Consider the following 20,241-nt stretch of genomic DNA (forward strand, 5'->3'; position numbering starts at 1 on the left):
ATGCACAGGCATGTTATTTGCTTCTTACATAGACCTACGAGCAATGTGTAAAAAAAGCTGACACCATTACAGTCTACAAAATAAAAAAAAGCAGTCCTCACTCCTCCTCTCTGTTACATCTTCCTTCGTCCCCTCTGAGAAAATATATTTTAGAATTAATACAAAAAAAACTCTTCTCCTGGAGGACTTAACAGATAGCACCCACTGTCTGGGTGCCAGACTTCCAGACAACTCTGCTCTTCCTTCTGCCACTGTCTATAATACTTTCAAGGTATCCAGGACGTGGAATATACAGGGCTCTTTCTCTACGCTCTGTCATCACATGTCCCTCCTGATAGTTAAATTGAATCACTTAAAAATTAACATGGAGCCTAGAATACAACATTCACTCATTTGAGAAATTCAATAAATACTTACTCGGTTTCTACCACATGCCAGGAAAGCACTGGTGTGGCAGAGACTAGCTACTTGCTGCACAAGCCTGCACACAACTGGTTAACATTTCCCAACATCTGTTGCAATTATATGTGGTCATATGACTAAGTTCTGGCCAATGGAATGCAAGTAGAAATTAAGTACACAACTTCCAAGCATGCCCCCCCCCAAAAAAACCTCCTACATGACTAATACAACTTGAAAATAATAGGAAATAAGACATTGTCCCTGATCCTATAAAGTTTTCAGTTTTATGGATAAACACAAAAACAAACAGGTATTTACAGCAGATTGAGATAACTTCCATGGACAGGGAGACAGAGTGGCAACTAGCTCAATGAGGCAAATGAAGTTAGTCAGGAAGCCTACACAGGGAACGAAGTATCAAGGTCAGGACCAGAGGAAGTGGTAGGATTCAGAGAGTATGGTGTGTAAGAACTGGAAGAATCTTAGAACTGGGGGTAGTGTAATTAGTCTAGAGAGACATAAGGAGAGATAAGGCTGGAGAGACTGAGACCAGAAATGAGGCTAGAGAGATTCACATGGTCTTGAAAACCAATCATTTAGATCAGGGGTCCCCAAACTATGGCCCACGGGCCACATGCGGCCTCCTGAGGCCATTTATCTGCCCCCCGCCGCATTTCCAGAAGGGGCATCTCTTTCATTGGTGGTCAGCAGATGCATCCTGTGCTCCTGGAGTACTGTATGTGGTGGTGCCGCAAAGCGGCGACACTTATGTACAGTACTACTTCCGGTGACGCGGGAGGCATGCGTCACGGCTCCGGAAGCGCGTCATATCACTTGTTACGGCTAGCAGTGACAAATATGGAACCGGATATTGACCATCTCATTAGCCAAAAGCAGGCCCATAGTTCCCATTGAAATTCTGGTCAGTTTGTTAATTTAAATTTACTTGTTCTTTATTTTAAATATTGTATTTGTTCCCGTTTTGTTTTTTTACTTTAAAATAAGATATTTGCAGTGTGCATAGGAATTTGTTCATAGATTGTTTTTTTTTTTTTTATATTCCGGCCCTTCAACGGTCTGAGGGACAGTGAACTGGCCCCTTGTTTAAAAAGTTTTGGGATGGCCCTGGCCGTTTGGCTCAGTGGTAAAGCATCAGCCCGGCGTGCAGGAGTCCCAGGTTCGATTCCCGGCCAGGGCACACAGGAGAAGTGCCCATCTGCTTCTCCACCCCTCCCCCTCTCCTTCCTCTCTGTCTCTCTCTTCCCCTCCCACAGCCAAGGCTCCATTGGAGCAAAGTTGGCCCCGGGCGCTGAGGATGGCTCTGTGGCCTCTACCTCAGGCACTAGAATGGCTCTGGTTGCAACAGAGCAATGCCCCAGATGGGCAGAGCATCGCCCCCCTGGTGGGCATGCCAGGTGGATCCCGGCTGGGCGCATGTGGGAGTCTGTCTTACTGCCTCCCATTTCCAGCTTCAGGAAAAAAAAAAGTTTGGGGACCCTTGATTTAGATGTTATCAGAAGAGCAATAAGAAGCCATAGAAAAATGTAAATTCTTCTATGCACCAACCAGAGCCTTGGGCATAGACATCAGCCCAGATCTCACCCATCATTAGTCTAAAACTTGGGCACTGTTATTAGACTGTTGGCCATGTTCTCTTAGAGCCTGACTGAGACAGAATCTCTTCTCCCTGACCCTTCTTCTTGCCAGCCTGTCCTCCAGGGCCCAGGATGACTTTCAGCAAAGCCCACAGGGTCTTATGTCACAAAGGAAAAGGTTGTACTATTCTATCTTACACTCTCCACAAACAAGGCTCATTAAACATCCAGCATTATACTAAGAGACAAATGCCTCTGAAAACAAGAACAGGCCAGTAAGGTGATTTTCACTACAGCATCAGTAGTCAGACACAGTCTGTCAGAAAGACATGCAGCAGTCTAGAAGGGCAGGTACACTCACTGCAGAAATGTCAAGGCAGCCCTGAAAACTTATGAAAAAAAAGCTTCAACCTGAGGAATCTACTCAGGTGAGTTGGTTCCCAAACAGAACTCTGGCCTCTCCACCACAAAGAAGCAGATGTGGCTGGTAGTGAATAATACTTGAAGAGAGGAAGCCAAAAAGAAAAAGATCAAGAAGACCCTGAGGCATATTTCTATTTAAAGCACAACTTTAAAGGGGGAAAGATTTTTATTTTTATTCATTCCATGTCCAAGTGCAAAGAAACAGCAGTTTATTTCCCACATTCATTCCTCTCTTGCTCCCCATCTAACCCCAGTGTGGACAGCATGGCTACATTTGTCATTCTTAAGAGAGGTGCTAGGCATTACTAATGCAGACTTGACAACGTTCACCCACAGAAATGTGCCCCCTTCCATACTTTAGACCTGGGAATGTTTCACCTAGAGCAGAGGGAGCAAACCACCCAGCCCTGGTCACTGCGGTGACCACAAATATATACCACCTCAAGCTAGGCTCTGAACCTGCAATCTTTCTCCATATCCTTGGTCAGCCCTTGTAGCAGAGTCGGCTAGCTGTTCAGCAAGCCTGTCTCCTCTTTCTTCTCAGGAGCGTGGGTAGACTGTATGTACCAATGTGCCCTGCAGGTAGGTGTGGCCATGTGACTGAGTTTTGGCAAACAAAATATAAATGGAAATGAAGCAAGTCATTGCTTCACTCCAAGCCTATAACATATAATTCTCCCATGCTGAATCCTCATTCTCTTTTCCCATCCAGCAGGTGAATAGAGAGGGCACCAAAGTTCTAAACAAGGACAGAGACAAAAGATAGAAAGAACCTGGGGCCCGAGTCATCAAGTAGAAGAGAGCCACTGAGGACAGTCAACTGACCAAGATCAGACAATACTGGGAGAGAAAGAAACCTTTATGTGCTCAGCCAATGAAAGTTGTGTTGTGGCTTGGTGCAGCAGCTAACCTAATTGTTTTGAATGAAGATTCCAAATCATTAACATTTTTCTCAACTTCCCTAATATCCCCTACTTCTGTCAGAGGACTTTAAATTTTTTAGAGTTTTATTGAGATATAATTCACATAGAACAAAATACACCCTTTAAAATGTGCAATTCAATGGTTTTTTAACAAATTCAACTGAGTTGAACAATCATCACCACTAATTTTAGAGCATTTCATCACCCCTAAAAGAAACCTCATACTCATTAGCAGTCACTTTCTAGTCCCCCCCCCCCAGCATTAGGCAATCACTAACTTGCTTTATGTCCTGATAAATTTGCCTTTTCTGGACATTTCCTATAATTAGGATTATATAAGATGTGTTCTTATATGACTGGCTTCTTTCATTTACCATAATGTTTCAAGATTTTTCCATATTGTAACATATATCAATAATTCGTATTGCCTTTTATCACCTTTTCATTGCCAAAAAATATTCCATTGCATGGATATACCACATTTTCTTTATGCATTTATCAGCTAATAGACATTTAGGCTATTTTGATCTTTCAACTATCGTGAATAATGCAGCAATAAACATTCAGGTACATGTTTTTGTTTAAACAAATGCTTTCAATTCTCTTGGGTAGATACTTAGGAGTAGAACTGCTAGGTCATATGATAACTCTATGTATAACATCTTGAAAAACTGCCAAACTGTTCTCCAAAGCTACTGCAGTATTTTATCTTCCCACCAGCACTGCATAAGGGTTCTAATTTATCCACATCCTCACCAACACTTGTCATTGTCTGTCTTTTTTATTTTAGCTATCCTAGTGGGTATGAAGTAATACCTCATTGTGGTTTTAATTTGCATTTTCCTGATGACTAATGCTGTTGAGTCTCTTTTTGTGTGCTTATGTGCTTATGCCCACCTTTGAAGAAATGTCTATTCAAATCCTTTGCTTATTTTAAAAATTAATTTATTTCTCTCTTTACTGTTGAGTTGTTATAAGTTTTTAAATAATTCTAGATGAAGTCTGTTGTGGGTTGAATTGTGCTCTCCCCCCCCCCCCAAAAAAAAACAGTATGTTGATGTTCAAACCTCCAATACTTATGAATATAAACTTATTTGGAAATAGGTTCTCTGCAAATGGAATCAAGTGAAGATGAGGTCATACTGGATTAGGGGAAGCTCTAACTCCAGTGACTCATATCCTTATAAGAAGGCCTTGTGAAAACACAGGAACACTGAGATACACATAAAGGAGAGTACTATGTGAAGACAGAGACCATGGAATCATGTGACTATAAGTCAAGGAACAGCAAGCATTACTGGTAACCATCAGAAGCCAGGAGAGAGGAAAGGAAGTATTCCTCTTTAGAGGTTTCAGAGGGAATATGGTTTTGTAGACAACATGATTTTGAACTTCTAGCTTCATGAACTATGAAAGAATAAATTTCTGTTGTCTTAAGCCACTCAATTTGTGGTAGGTAGTTACAGTAGCCCTAGGAACTAATACAAAGTCTCTTCTCAGCTAAATGACTTGTAAATATTTTCCTCCATTTTATGAGTTACCATTTCACTTTCTTATGGTAGCCTTTGAAAGACAAAAGTTTTTAATTTTGATGAAATTCTATTCACTATTTTTGTCACTTGTGCTTTTAGTGTCATATCTAAAAAATCATTGCCTAATTCAAGGTCATAAATATTTGCTCCTATGTTTTTTTTTCTAGAATTTTATAGTTTTAAGTCTTAAATATAAATTTATCATTCATTTTGAGTTAATTTTTGTTGTGATCATGTGGGGAAGGAGTTCAACCTCATTCTTCTTGTATGTGGATATTCAGTTATCCAGGCACCATTTATTGAAAAGATAAGTTTCCCCCATTGAATTGCCTTAGCACCCTGTAAAAAAATCAATTGACCATAAATGTAAGGATCTATTTCTGGACTATCAATTCTATTCCATTGGTCTATATGTTTATTCTTATGCCACTGTCTTGATTACTACAGTTTTTGTTTGTTTGTTTTTTGATTACTACAGTTTTGTAATACAGAAGTGTGGGACTGCCAATTGTTTTCCTTTTAAAGATTGTTTTGAGTCCCTTGCATTTCCGTACAAATTTTAGAATCAGCTTGTCAATTTCTGCAAAAAGTCAGCTGAGATTTTGATATGGATTGAATTGAATCAGTATATCAATTTGGGGAATATCACCATCTTAAACAATATTAAATCTTCTGATCCATGAACATAAAATATCTTTCTCTTTATTTATTTTTTTATTCTTTTTTCTTTAAGCAAAAGAAAGAGAGATAGGAAAGGAGAGAGATGAGAAGCCTCAACATGTAGTCGTGTCACTTTAGTTGTTCATTGATTGCTCCTCATATGTGCCTTGACCAGGGGGCCCAAGATGAGCCAGTGACCTCTTGCTCAAGTCAGCAACCTTGGGCACAAGTCAGCGACTTTGAGCTTCAAACCAAGGACCCTGTGCTCAAGCCAGCAAACCCATGCTCAAGCCAGTGAGCCTGTGCTCAAGTTGGAAATCCTGAAGTCAAGCTAACTGAGTCCATCTCAAGCAAGGAACCCCAGGGTTTCGAACCTGAGACCTTAGTGTCCCAGGTCAACATTCTATCTGCTGTGCTACCAGTCAGGCATCTTTCTCTTTATTTACATCTTTATTTTCATCCAGCCATGTTTTATATTTTCCAGTGTGCAAGTCTTGTATTTTTGTAAAACTTATTCCTAAGTATCTTTTTTCTTTTAAAAAGGAATTATTTTAAAATTATTTTTAAAGGAATTATTCTCTTAATTTGTTTCATTTTTCTTATTATTCCTTGCTAGTGTGTAGAATATAATTCATTTTTGTATATTGATCTTGTAGCCTCAAAACTTGCTAACCTCATTTATTAGTTCTAATAAGAGTTTTTGTGGATTTCTTAGGAATTTCTATATACAAGGTCATGACATCTGTGTAAAGAGATACTTTTACTTCTCCCTTCCCAGTCTGAATACCTTTTATTTTCTTTCTCAATTTCTCTGGCTTAATCTCCAATATAATGTTAAATATAAATAGCTAGAATGGACAGCCTTGCCTTGAATATCTTATTTTAGGGGGAAAGCATTCAATTTTTCACAAGTGAATATGAGGTCAGCTGTAAATTTTTCATAAATGGCCTTTATCAGCTTGAAGAAGTTACCTTCTGTTCCTAATTTAAGTGTTTTTGCTTTGAAAGGGTACTGAATTGTGCTGAGTGCTTTTTCTGAACCTATTTATATAATCTGAACCTATGTATATGATCATGTGGCTGCACCATCTAATTACAAACATAACAATGACCACTGAAAAGAAATTCAATTTCCACCCTTCTTCCTCATCATATTTCACTTTACTAATCTGTTTATATTTTTTCCTTCTATTCCATATTGTGAATTACCTGAAAAAGGGGCCTACCTTAGACTATTTGTATCCTCAGTATCCAACTGTTTAATACATAGGAGTCATTCAATAAATCTTGGTGGAAATGATGAGGATTAAGTCATCTTTCACAGACATCTGAAAGAATCAGGGTGACCAAGAGCTGAAGGAGTCTTACCATGGAAAGGGTTGTTGATGGAAAGACTATGACTGGGAGTAAAGTAAGGATGTTCTTAAGGCTTGTGATAAGTGTCCCTTACCACAAGCAGTAAATACCACCTGTCTCAAACACAAAGAATTTGAAAACTCAGGTTGGTGAGAGGTCTCGTAGTACATAGAAAGAGTCATGGCTATGGTCTTCTTGTAAAGATAGCTTTGGAGTTAACAATTTCAAACATACATCTTTCTGTCTGATCAGGTGGTGGTGCAGTGGATAGAGTGTCAAACTGGGATGTGGAGGACCCACATTCAAAACCCCAAGATCACCGGCTTGAGCATGGTCTCATCAGCTTGAATATAGCGTCTCTGGCTTGAGCATGGGATCATAGACATGACCCCAAGGTCCCTAGCTTGAACCCAAAGGTTACTGGCTTGAAGACAAAGGTTGCCAACTTGATCCCAAGGTTGCTGGCTTGAGCAAGGGGTGACTCGCTATGCTGTAGCCCCTCAGTCAAGGCACATATGAGAAAGCAACCGATGAACAACTAAGGTGCCGCAACGAAGAATTGATACCTCTCATCTCTTTCCCTTCCTGTCTGTCTGTCCCTATCTGTTCCTCTCTCTGACTCCCTGTCTCTATAAAAAAAAATTTCATCTTTCCAATGCCCAAATTAAGAGGAGAAGACATGTTAATAACAAAGTACTGTATTCTTGTGGTAGATAGCAAAAAGGGCAACAATGATTTCCTTCCTGTATCCACACCTCTTTGTAATTCTCCATTCAAAAAGTAGTCTCTTTGTCTACCTCTTGAGTATGACTTGGTCTTGTAATTTGCTTTGACCAGCTCCAAGCTTAGGCCTCAAAAGTCTATGTACATTTCCCTATTCCATTAGAACCCATCTGATGACGAGATTCTAGATTCAGTTACGTGATTTTCTCAGGCAACACCCAGCCATTTCTCACATGTAACACCATCTTAGACCAGCCAGTTTTCAAGTTACTTGTCAGCTGATCAGAAATTCATCACTGACATGAGTAAGCCCAGCTGAGACCAGAGGAACCACTCAGCTGGGTCTAGCTCAAATTATCCACTCATAGAATTATGGGAAAAACAAACAGTAGTTGTTTTAAGCCAGCAAGTTTTGGAGTTATCTGTTACATAGCAGAAGCTAACTGATACAGAGGTAATGTCCACATAAATTAGAAGACCAGATCTTATTCCTGGATTGTTAAAAAACTAATTTTATAGCCTTGGTCAAATTACTTCACCTTGTTGGGTTTTGATTTTTAAATCAGAGGAACAAGGAATGATGGTAGATTGGTTCAGTGCTCTGCAAATATCATTAAGCAAACAAGTCTTTTCTCAAATGATACTCTACAAGGAACTTCAATATATGAAACAGATTAAAAGGGACATGCTCTACTTCTCAAGGAAGCTAAAACCCATCTGTTCAGTTTTCCTCTCACTCCTCCCTCCTACACCTACCTCTACTCCCTAGAATGGCACCCCATCAAATCTGTGGATAAAGTCTGAAAAGTGTGACATTCAGTTTTTCTAAGGCTTATTTTCAGGCTAACATTCATAATTCTAAGCAGGAAAGGGAATTTTATATGAATCAAGACAGGTTGGCTTCTCTAGAAAAACTGCCTACACTATGTGGTAATTAGTTGTTTACTCTTCTGTCAGCACTACCCGACTGTGAACAGTACAACTATAAAGATTGCTCTTCCTCATTTTAGAGTTCCTTGCCCTACCCCAGTGATGCCACATGTCCCTCAATACAACGCATCTAGGTAAGAAATGTCATTGTTTCAATGGATGGTTGGGTGGATGGCTGGCTGGCTGGCTGACTGGATGGATAGAAAGAAGAATGAATGAACAAATAATTACATGAATGGATAATCATCATTGAGTTTATATGAAATTATATAAATGGAATGAATGAAAATTAATAAAGGAGCACATGAATAACTTTGACATGTTTTTCACAATGTTTCAAAGATAGAATGAATTTAGTCTTCTCCTTTATTATAAAGCCAGGGCTCCAAATAACAGGTCCAAATAACATTTTCAGCATTGTCAGATTACTCTCTACAAAGTCTGAGACAACAGTAACTAAATTAGTACATCTTGGAAAGCAACCCCAGTTATTTTCTCAGATTTCCTATTATTAATTCCTTTCAAGGGCAGAAAACATCTCTCTTCCTGCCCTTACTCTGAAAATGCTACTCCAACCCTATAGATTGCCCTCTCCCTCTTGGCAGTTGGCACACATGCCCAAAGATTTACCTGAACTCTATATAAACAGAACTTTCTTCAGAAATCTCTGCCCCTCGTTCACCAATGGTTTTCCCAGAGAAGAGTTAGAGAAGGCTCACTTCATATACTACACGCCCTCTGGTTGTGTGGTCATGATAGGGGCAGGGCTCCTGGGGCCAGCCTACAGATTTTCTACTATGTGCTGAGAGCAGGAAGCCCATGGGGAAGTACAGTGGCTCAGGCCAGGGATTCTTCCTCTCCTTCTTTAAAGCTTCTGCTTCCTGCTCTAAGTTCTTAATGACTACCTTCCATTTAAAAGCATCTTTAGTTTTAAAGGAGGCTAACTTCGACAGTACTGTAAGCCAAGATAATCTGGCCAGAAAGTAGCCTGATGAATTTAATATCCTTTTTTTAAGGCAGGGAGAGATGAGCATGAGAAACTGTAATCTGGAACGTAAACAGAAATAATTCCCAGAGAACTGATGAACTTCACTGGCGTAAAGCAATAAGTAGGGACGCTTAGTGATCTTTTGAGTTTAAAGAGGTAAGGTCATGTTTCATTTTTCTTGTTATTTTAGTATTTAAACTGTGTCTGAATGGATATATTTATTCCTGCCATAATGTTCTTTAAGGTTCCAAGAACATTCAGAATACCTAATAATCATGGACATCTTATTTTATACATGTAGACATCTTATTTTATACAATCAGTACATTCCTAAAAAGTTATAGAGTATCAATTTGTTTTTAAATGAAATCATGTCATTTTAAGACTTTCATTAGCCTTTGTATTACATAAGCAACATGGAAATGCCAAGAGGATCTCCCTTCCCCCCAAATGAAATTTGTTTATAATCCCACCTGCCAGAGATAACCACTATTAACATTTTAGAGCAGTTTTTCAAACTGGCCTGTGGCCCATTGGGAAATCATAAAAGCAACCTAGTGGTCATGACCAGCCATCTTAAAAAAGAAACAGAAGAGAAGAGGAATAGAACTGAAGTTAAGTAGAATAGGGTAAGGAAGAATAGAATAAGATAAAATAGTAATAAAAATAATAAATAAATATATCAGAATGAATCACATAGAGAAAAGTATTGTTTTTTCCTTAAAATTCATTTTTATTAAATTTTTAAATTTATTGTGTTAACATGGATTCAAGTGCCGCACTCAATATAATACCTTCAACCCCCAACAATGTGCCCCAATTACACCCTCTTTGCCTCCCTCCCCCTAACTCCCTCCTCCCTTCCCTCTGGGACTTGCTGTCCTGTTATCTGTATCTTTGTGTTATGTATGTATAGTTTCACTTATCCCTTCACCTTCTCTGATCTCATCCCCTCATCCCCCTTCCCTCTGACAGCTGTCCCTCTGCTCCCTGTGACCCTGCCTCTGCCTCTATTTGCTCTGCATGTACTGTTGGAAAAAAGTAAGTATTATTAATAAAACTATTGTTTCAGCTACCTGCATCTACTGGGTCACAATGTAAACTGTATTGCTCACTGTGGATCATAATCAAAACACGTTTTTAAAATAATAATTTAGCATATATCCTTCTAGACAGTGTTTCCCTTATATTCCTACATCTTCTTAATAAACATGCATTAATCTGCATACTATTTAGTAGCGAGTCGTTTTAACTTTGGAATGTATGATAAACGTATTTCTGAATGAACATACTCATTTGTATCATTTTAATGGCAATAGAGGATTTCACTGTTCCAATATGTAGCAATGTTGTTTGCTGCATCAATGTACAGTAACGTTTGTTCAAGCAATTTTCTACTGTTAATCATTTAAGGTATTTCCAATATTTATTAATTATAAGCAACACTAAGGGATCTTTATGTTCTTTTATTTTACTTTTCCAATTATTTTCTTAGGTTAATTACTTTTTAACATTTTTCTCCATAATTTTATTTCTTTAATTGAGGCATAATTGACATATAGCATCATCTTAGTTTCAGATGTACATCATGATTTGATACTTGTATATATTGCAAAATAATCACCACAATAAATCTAGTTAACATCCATCACCACACATAATTGCAATTTTTGGGTGTATGTGTGTGTGTGTGTGTGTGTGTGTGTGTGTGTGTGTGTGATGAGTTAGGTTAAAATTTGAAGTGAAATCTCTAGCACATAGATTTTTGTATATTAATTTCATAATGGCCAACTGCCTACCAGAAAATTTATAGAAATTTACACTTTGATCAGAAGTGTCTGGAAGTACCCTCATGTCCACCCTACCCTTATTCCCACCCCAAACCTGACCATTATCATTTTTTAAATCTTGGCCTATTTGAATAAATGGAAAAATAGCAATTTATTTTAATTTGGGTTATTTGTTATGTGAATTGAGATCATCCATAGCTAATTTATACCAACCTTCAAGCAACACTACAGAATACAGAAGGGTGACCACTGAACTAGAAAAGAAATCTGTGTATCCATTAAGTGTCATTTGGGTTTAAGTAGTAAAGGCCTTGATATATAAAATGACTCCTGTTACAGCAAATGACTTATTTTATATATTCAGTATGTTCCCCAAAACTATTAAGTTACAACTGAACAACTAATTAGTTACAGCCAGACAGGCAGCCACCACCTTTCCGAACTACACCTGCCAACAGAGCCATGTGCCTGCACCAGATACATATTAGGTACTTCTTGATTTGTGGACCGTTTTGTCCAGAGGTCCCAAAAGACCTTCTGTGCATCCAAGACCCCACCTGTACATCATCCTCATGTCTTTTTTTCTGCCTTTACTTCGCCAAGATAAACTGGGAGGCGGAGGTTATCACAGTGACGATAAGGTGGTAGTGACGGGAGGAACCATGTGCTGCATGGAGAGACCCTGGATAGAGCAAATGGAGCCCCAGAACTGAAGATGAAAAGCCACATCGGAATCTTGGATTCAAATTTTAAACAATGTAGTCTTAAAGCCACTACCAGGGCTTCTGTTTCCTCATCTACCCCAAGAGTATCAATCAAACATTTACATCACAGAATTTTGAGGTGCTTTGTAAAGGTGAGAGAGTACTAGCAGAAAGCAGTCACACAATAAGTGCTAAGAGAATGTGGAGGTGGGAGGGGTGTGCATGCTTGTGTGTGTGTGAATTTATTTGATGTCTGCCTGAACATGTTTAGAAGATTCCCCTTGATAACACTCAGTCATCTAAGACAAAAATTCAGCCATCTACTAAAAACTGGGGGCAGGGCTGGCTACAGGAGAGAGTCAAAGGGGTAAAGAAGAATAAATTGCAAGCTGCAGTCTCAGCTGTACTCTACACAAGGAAAAGACAACCCGAGATAAGCAGTGGATTTAAGCAAGAGCTACCCAGGTCCTCAGAGTACATCTGGATTTTTAAAGGCCTCTCATTCTGCATAAAGCTCTTTTACATTTCACACCTGGTGAATAAAGAAAAGCATGTCGTTCCCCCCACACACACACCACCTGCAACTCTGACTTTAAGAGCTGTCTCACTAGGCCTCCAGTTCTTAAAGGTCCAAACTCAATTACATAGTCACTTCTACATTTGAAAAAAATAAAATCTGAATTAATGGTCCAAAGCAGTTCTCTCATGGAAAAATCAGCTCACCTATCCTCTCGTTAGGAAAAGGAATGAAGCAAACTATAGTAAAGTTTAAAACCATGTTCAAATTTATCATAAAACCCCAGTTTCAAAGGCCCAGGTGTGTGTCACTCAGCAGCATGGTTCCCTGGGGACTACACACAACCATTTTTCAGACTTAACCCTAAAAGTTTCACACACCTTCACACCCAAAGTGAACCAAACATTCCATCAAAACACAAGGCAGTGTGGGGCTGCTTGGGCTTCAAAGATGTTTCAGACATTGCCAGGATGCTTGGAGGGGAAGGCTCAGGCTGCAATATTTACCCCTCTATTCTCCAATCATGGTTAGTTCAAACCAAACAGTGGGGAAGCCTGTGGGCTGGTGGGGGTAGGATGAGAGTGGTTACACCACTCATTGAGTCCAGGACATCAAACCTCAGCAAAGGCATCTGGGAAGCTGAGCCTATGTCAGGGGTTGGAAAGAAAGTCTTGTGGGCAACTTAGAATTTGCTTGAGGCCTTTTCAACTACCAGAATCCACAAAGTTTCCTCTAGCCAGGGTTGCTACTTTGTGGATCAGATATCCAAGGTTCTGAAAACAGAGCCACAAGAATAGACTCTGCCAGGGGAATGGAAAGGCCTCCCCCTCTTCTTTGTCTCTTGCCCTGCTGAGGAAATGTTCTATTTTGCCTACATTTTGCATAAAACCTTGATATAGGGGCAACTGGAGAAGGCAACTCCCCCATAGCTCTAAGGCTAATCCAACCAAGTGATTAGAGAACTCATCACTCTTCCTCCTCCATTCCCTCCTCAAAGAAAGAAAACAATTTGAAAATCCAAAAGGATTCTCCTTCTCACAGAGGAAAAGCTGAAGCAGCGCCAATAAAGATTCAAATGTCAAACTCCAATTACATGGAGTTTGCAAGTGATTTGAAACATGGCTTTGTGAAGAGCCCTTGTCTGAGAATCAAAAAGCCTCATAACTATTCTTTAGTTTAAAGAGAGGGGAAAAGTCCTTTTAAGCAGATCACATTTCCTCCATTTCAGACCTCAAAATGTTGTCATTAGTGATCAGTGATAATCTTTACGTTACAGAAAAACAGAACAAAACTTCTACTTAGTTCAGAAGTTAAGGGACAGCAAGGAATAAATACAATCACTGTCATAGCCTTGAAGTATCTCATTGAAGGAGAAAGTTTTGTAAAACTACAACTCAGGGAGTTTTTACCCAATATTAATGTGTAGATATATTCAACAAAAGACAGGAGCTACAATGCTCATAGCGACATTATTTGTATATTATCCAAATGTCCGTCAGTAGTAAAATGGACAAATAAAGCATGGTATAGTCATTTGAAGAAATATTATACAGCACTGAAAAAAAGAAATACAGCTACATGCAACAAAACAACATGAATGGGGCAAATACCATATTTTTTGCTCCATAAGATGCACCTGACCATAAGACACACCTAGAGTTTTAAGGAGGAAAATAAGAAAAAAAATATTCTGAACCAAATGGTGTGTTGAAATATTTAATAAAATACTATATTTTTTGCTCCATAGGATGCATGGGCATTTTATCCTCCACTTTTTTGGGGAAAAAGTGCATCTTATGGAGCAAAAAATGTGGCAAATATAATTTTAAACAAAATATCCAGATTTAAAAAACATATACTCCATGATTCCAAAACAGGCCAAAGCAATTTGTGCTGTTAGAATTCAGGAGAATGGCCACTCTTTGGGAGGTATGACTAGAAGGGAACAGTGGCAGAATTTCTAGAGGGTTGCAAATGTTTCTTATTCCAAGTGTTGTACATTTATGATTTGTGCAAATTGCTATATTTGTATTATAATTAGACCTTTAAATTTTTAATATATAAATCACTTACATATGGACAGTCAGAAGGAGAGAGAGACAGAAAGAGAGAGAGAGAGAGAGAGAGAGAGAGAGAGAGAGAGAAAGAAAGAAAGAAAATAAATGAATTCTTTTGGTTCTAGGTGGCTGCCTAACTGCAGAGCTTGATCCAGCCAAGCTGATGAGGCCAAAGAAAGGTATACAGAGCAACTTGGAAGGACAAAATACAAGCTGGTAAGTAAAAGAGGGTATCTTTTTGGTGTTTTTTTTATTTTTAAATTTTCCTCCTCACTTAACAGCCATTAAAATTTTGAATTGACAAACCAACTTTTAAAAAACCCAAAAGGGCTTCAAATTAAATTGACAAACCAATCGCCTCACTCCATGACTTTACTCAAATACATTGATAAGTAAATCCATTTTTTCACTATCACTTCCTATCCTATCACTGACCTGAGATTTGCTGGTCTTAGGATATGGGACAAAGCTTAAAATAAAACCACACAAGCACAACGTTATGCAATATATTTTTCTTCATGCAATTGGATTAATTTTAATTAGCAAAGGCTAAAACTTTGCCAGATGAGCACCAGTGACATCTGATACCTGAGCAGGTTCCAACATCTCTTCTCTCACACTAACGGCATTTAACCCAAGTGAAACTCTTAGGAAACTTTCTAGGGCACCCTTCCTAGTACCTCTTTCTCAGTCTGCTACTTTCCCCCACACTGCCCCAAACTCTTAAGCATTTGTCTCATTTGTGAAGCAGAAAGCCCCATGACTTCTCTCATGGAAAAGGATTTCTGACATACTTATTCATGCTGCATATTTCCACCCTCAAGTTAATCTCTAGAATCGACCTCTCGATAAATACGTGCCTTCTTGCAATTGAGGTCTTCAGGAGTGAGGAAGGGACTGGCTTAGGCAGCAGAACTCTGATGTGAAATTAAAAAAGGAAAATATAGCTTTACTCACACTATTAAAATGTAAATACAGGCTTGAGGAACAGAGTCCAGATGCACTCTGGAAAGAAACATAAATATTGATATTATAGTCTGATGAACATTATATCTCATTGGCTGTCATCCTTCCTCATAGATACTAGTTCTTCCATCTCTTAGATGTCCAGTATTAAAAATCAAGAGTATTTGAATTCTTGAATGGGCTTCTTATTTCACAATTCTAAATGCACTTAAAAAGAATAATCAGAAATAACATTTTAAAGAAATTCCTTCATCTTCCTGCAGGCTTCAAGCATCAGCATAAGCTGAAAACCCAGTTACAAATCAGTGTTCCCTACTACTTAGTCATTTGCATAAAAGTAACAAGTTCTTTTTAAATGTTATTTTAACTTTAACTTAGAAAATCTCCTACTTTTAAATTACTTCTGGGCCCTCTGAGGCCAGATTCTTATATTTGCCCCCAAACGGGTCATCCTTAAAGCCCAGCACCCAGATGGCATAAACAGCCCAGCACATCAGAGAGACCAAAGAGAAGAAACTCCACTGTTCCAATTGCTTTGGAAATTCTTTTCTCTCAATCGTTTTTTTTCATTGTGATATAATTTACACAGATCATTATATTAGTTTCAGGTATACAACATAATGATTTGATATTTGTACATATGGTGAAATGATCACCACAATACATCTACTTAACATCCACATCACACATAGTTACAAATTTATTTCTTGTGATGAGAACATTTAAAATCTACTCTCCTAGCCACTTCTAAATATACAAGACACTATTATTGACTATAGTCACCATGCTGTACATTACATATCCATGACTTATTTATTGTCTAACTGGAAATTTGTTCCTTTGCAAATCTTATATATAGGATTACTAGTTCTAAGTCTGATCCTACTGGAGAGTCCTGTGGAAACCTTTTCTCCCATGTCTGTATTAATACAGCAACTCTGGCAGGGACTAGTGCAAAAGCACCAGAGTTCAAATACTGTTTTCCTACCTCAGTAAGGTGTTAGCTATCTCAAGTGAGGGAATTGTCTCTATCTTAATAATAAGGGATGTGGCTTACAGAGGTGCATAGTTGTTAAAACTCATCAGACTACACACTTGCAATCCATATATTTCACTGCATGGAAATTATGCATTGGTTTTTAACAAGAGTTTTCTTTAGAACACCCTTTAAATTTTCCCAAGACAGCAAAAATAAGATTAATTAACAAGACTCTAGAAGTGCTTATTTCCTCAACATTCAGGATGTGCTTTACAGAATGAATTAGACCTCTGTGAGAATTCTTTTATTCTTCCTAGAAGGACAACACATTGTACCATGGCACCCTTTGGAGCAAGTCTGGCACAGTAAGAGGAGACAGGGCTTTCCTTTTCTTCTCCATTTTGTGCCCATCTGTATGAGTTGAACTGTCTAGCCCCAAACATGAAACAGAAAATGTCAAAAACTCTAAGTTGGATCCAAACTTTCCTCATTGCTCCCACCAAACCACCACCACCTCTCACCAGGATTGGCAGAGCAATTATCCTACATGGTCACCTGTTTCCAACTCTCTCCCACAGTTTCTTCTTGACACAATAGCCAAATTGATCCTTTAAAACTTTAAGTTAATCATGTCACTCCTAGGCTAAAAACCCTCCAATGAGTCCCCACTTCACTCAGAGCAAAAGGCAAAGTCCTCAGAAAGGCCTGCTAGACCCTACATGAGCCACCCTCCACACTATATCTCTGACCTCCTCTCTTCCTAGTCTTCTCCATTCTCACTTCACATCCACCATATTGGCCTCCTTACCATCCCTTTTATATCAGGCATGCTCTCACCTCAGGGCTTTTGCATTAGCTCTGGTTCCTTCTGCTGGGACAGTCTTCCTCCAGCTATTGACATCATTAACTCCCTCACCTCTTTCCAATCTTTACTAAAACGCTGCTTCCTCAAAGAGGCCCACCTGATCACCTCATTTAAAATGGTAACCTCACTTCAATCCTCTGTATTGCCTTCACCTTGCTCTAGTTTCTTTTTGCCCATAACTTACCATCTCTTAACATGTATTGTAATCTCTTTAAATTGCATTTAATTATGTTAAATCTCTGCATTATGTTTGTTGTTCTTGGTTTATCTCTCTCCACTGTAAGCTCTTTGTACCTTTTTGTCAGTGATGAAATCCAAGTGCCTAGATTAGTGCCTGATATATAATGAATGAATCTGGATGACAAGATTATTGGTTAAATTTTTTTACTTTTATACTTCGCATAACAAAGAGAGGCACAAAGAACATAGAAATCTTAATAGTCGTCTGACCATGCAGAGGGATACAGCATTGCCTTGTCAGCTGTCTCTTCTCCCTGACCCAGCATTTCACAGATTCAGGCAAAGGTTTTCAACTACTTGGAAAAAATTAATACATGCCTTCCACTCTGCATGATCCAATTACAGTGTCAATAAAATAACAGCTAATAATTACCAGGGACTTACCATGTGCCAGGCACAGTTCTCAGTGCCTGTGCACCCTGACTCCTTCAATCCTGTCAAAAACCTGATGTAGTAGGTACTGTTTTTATCTCCATCCCAAAGGAAAATAAGTATTCAGTAAATTATGCAGTTATACATCTTTGAAGAGGTGGAGCTGGAAGTTTGAACTCCTGCTCTCTAACTTCAGAATCCATTCTTAACCACATACTCACTTCTCAACAATTAGATAACCCTGACACTTGCTAACCTTACTCAAACTGAGCCTAAGCAAATTCCAAAGGTCATGAATTCTGAGCCTTTCCTTAAGAAACAGGAAATAAGGTTCCCACCAGGTGTCATAAAAGAAAGAAAGGGACAAGCATTCCGATTCTCTCTACCTTTTACCAACCACACATTTTGGAGTCTGAGCATTGATTCTAAGACCCAGAGAGTCCCCTTACAGTCCAATGGTATAGTCATTCTGTGGCCAAAACACTAAATCAGATTCTCCAAAATAAACTCTTTATCCATTATATACAAGAAAATTTAAATCGTCTCTCTGATGGCTATGAGTCCAGTTTGAGCCAGACTAACTTCATTTCCCTTTTGAGTATGGTTATTAGACTAGGAGATCAAAGGAATACTATAGACATATGGTATCTTGATTTCAGCAAATTATTTGATAATCACTCATGATGATAGATCTTGTGGACAAGGTGGAGAAATGTGGTTTGAATGGGATGGTGGGAGGCGTATTTGTGGCTGCTGCAACAATGATTCCCAATGAATGTTGATTAATAGACATCAACTTGGAGGGATGTTGCCATTATTGCCTGCCAGTGGGATCTGGCCTTCAGTGCAATAGAACAACAGTTTTATCAAAGATGTGGGTGATGGGCTAGAATCATGTTTATGATGTCTGCAGAGAGCAAAATGCTGTGGGCAGTAGCTGACACACTGAATCAAGATTTTAAACCATCACCACTGATTGGAAGTGAAAGAGCAAAGCAAGCAAGATTCAATTTAACAGAGACAATGGGGAAGTCTTGTGAAATTTAAGTTCAAAATACAAACTGCACCAGTGGAATAGAGGAAATCTCATGTAAAAGAACCACTACTATAAAGGAAGAAGTTTGTTGAGCTATAAGAGCAATAATGCACCCACAATATTTTGCAATGGTTAACACAACAACAATGGCCACCTTAGTCTTAGTAGGGCATTCATAAGAAGAAAGGAATGGGTCCATTCATGCTTTGCACCTGTGGGAGAGGACAACCAGTATGAGAGGACACAGAAATCTTGGCATTAAGGGAATAGTTGAAAGAACTGAAGTTGTTTTACCTAGGACAAAGAAAGTTTAGAAGGGACCACACAGTAACCTCTAACCACTTAAAAGATGTCCTGGATAAGAGATTGTAAGCAGATTCCATAACGCTCCAGACACCAGACTAAAAGGCTAGAATTACAAAAGGACAGATTCAGTCTCAGTGTGGATAATGATTGTCTGAGAACAGGAACTATCCAGCAATAAAGTTGGGGTGGGGTGGCCATTTCCCACTCCTGGGAGCCTCAGAGGGCATGGAAACCAGATGAGTTGCCATTTGGGACATTTTTAAAAATAGCCCCATCCTGAGTGGGAGCTTGGATTCAATGGGTGCTAGCTAAGGTCTTTCCAAACTCTAAGTCCCCAAATTTCTCCAACTTTTATTCAATTCATTTTACTCTTGGTTAATTTCACTTGGAAGAACTTAGGTACTTTATCATAAATTAATTTTTCAGCATATGGATGCCCAGGTCCTCAGATTCCTATTTCAGTACACCCCAACCTTCTCATGTTTATTAGTGAATTGAAAGATTGACATTAATATCAGAAACAAAAATGTGCCATACCTGTCTTAGTCACTGAAAGAGATGAGCTGGACAGGGCCGTTGTCCTTTGTGGGCTCACAGTCTGGGAGGAGGGCTCTTTAAAACCTTGTTTCAATAAATTTTGACCTTAGAATAAGAGCCTTACGTTCAGAAACCATTCCAATCTCATTATTTTTTTTAAAAAATTACTTTATTAACAAGATGTGATTCATGAGGAATCCTTGATGCAAAAAAGAACTTTCAGGAATTTTTGTGACTGATGGTTTGCTCCAGGCATACTCTTCCCGTGATTTTAAGGAATGTCCCACAAAATCTTGTGTTTCACTATTTTAATAGAGTAAAAGGAAATTCAACTGTCAAA

At 38.7% G+C, this 20,241-nt stretch overlaps 1 protein-coding gene across 3 annotated transcripts in view; it reads right to left on the minus strand.

The window, feature by feature from the left end:
• NHS (NHS actin remodeling regulator) overlaps positions 1-20,241 on the minus strand; it is a 353,377-nt gene that overhangs the window by 323,598 nt on the left and 9,538 nt on the right. The window lies entirely within an intron of this gene.

Source organism: Saccopteryx bilineata, chromosome X (assembly GCF_036850765.1).
Source record: "Saccopteryx bilineata isolate mSacBil1 chromosome X, mSacBil1_pri_phased_curated, whole genome shotgun sequence".
In the NCBI taxonomy this organism is placed as follows: Eukaryota; Metazoa; Chordata; class Mammalia; order Chiroptera; family Emballonuridae; genus Saccopteryx; species Saccopteryx bilineata.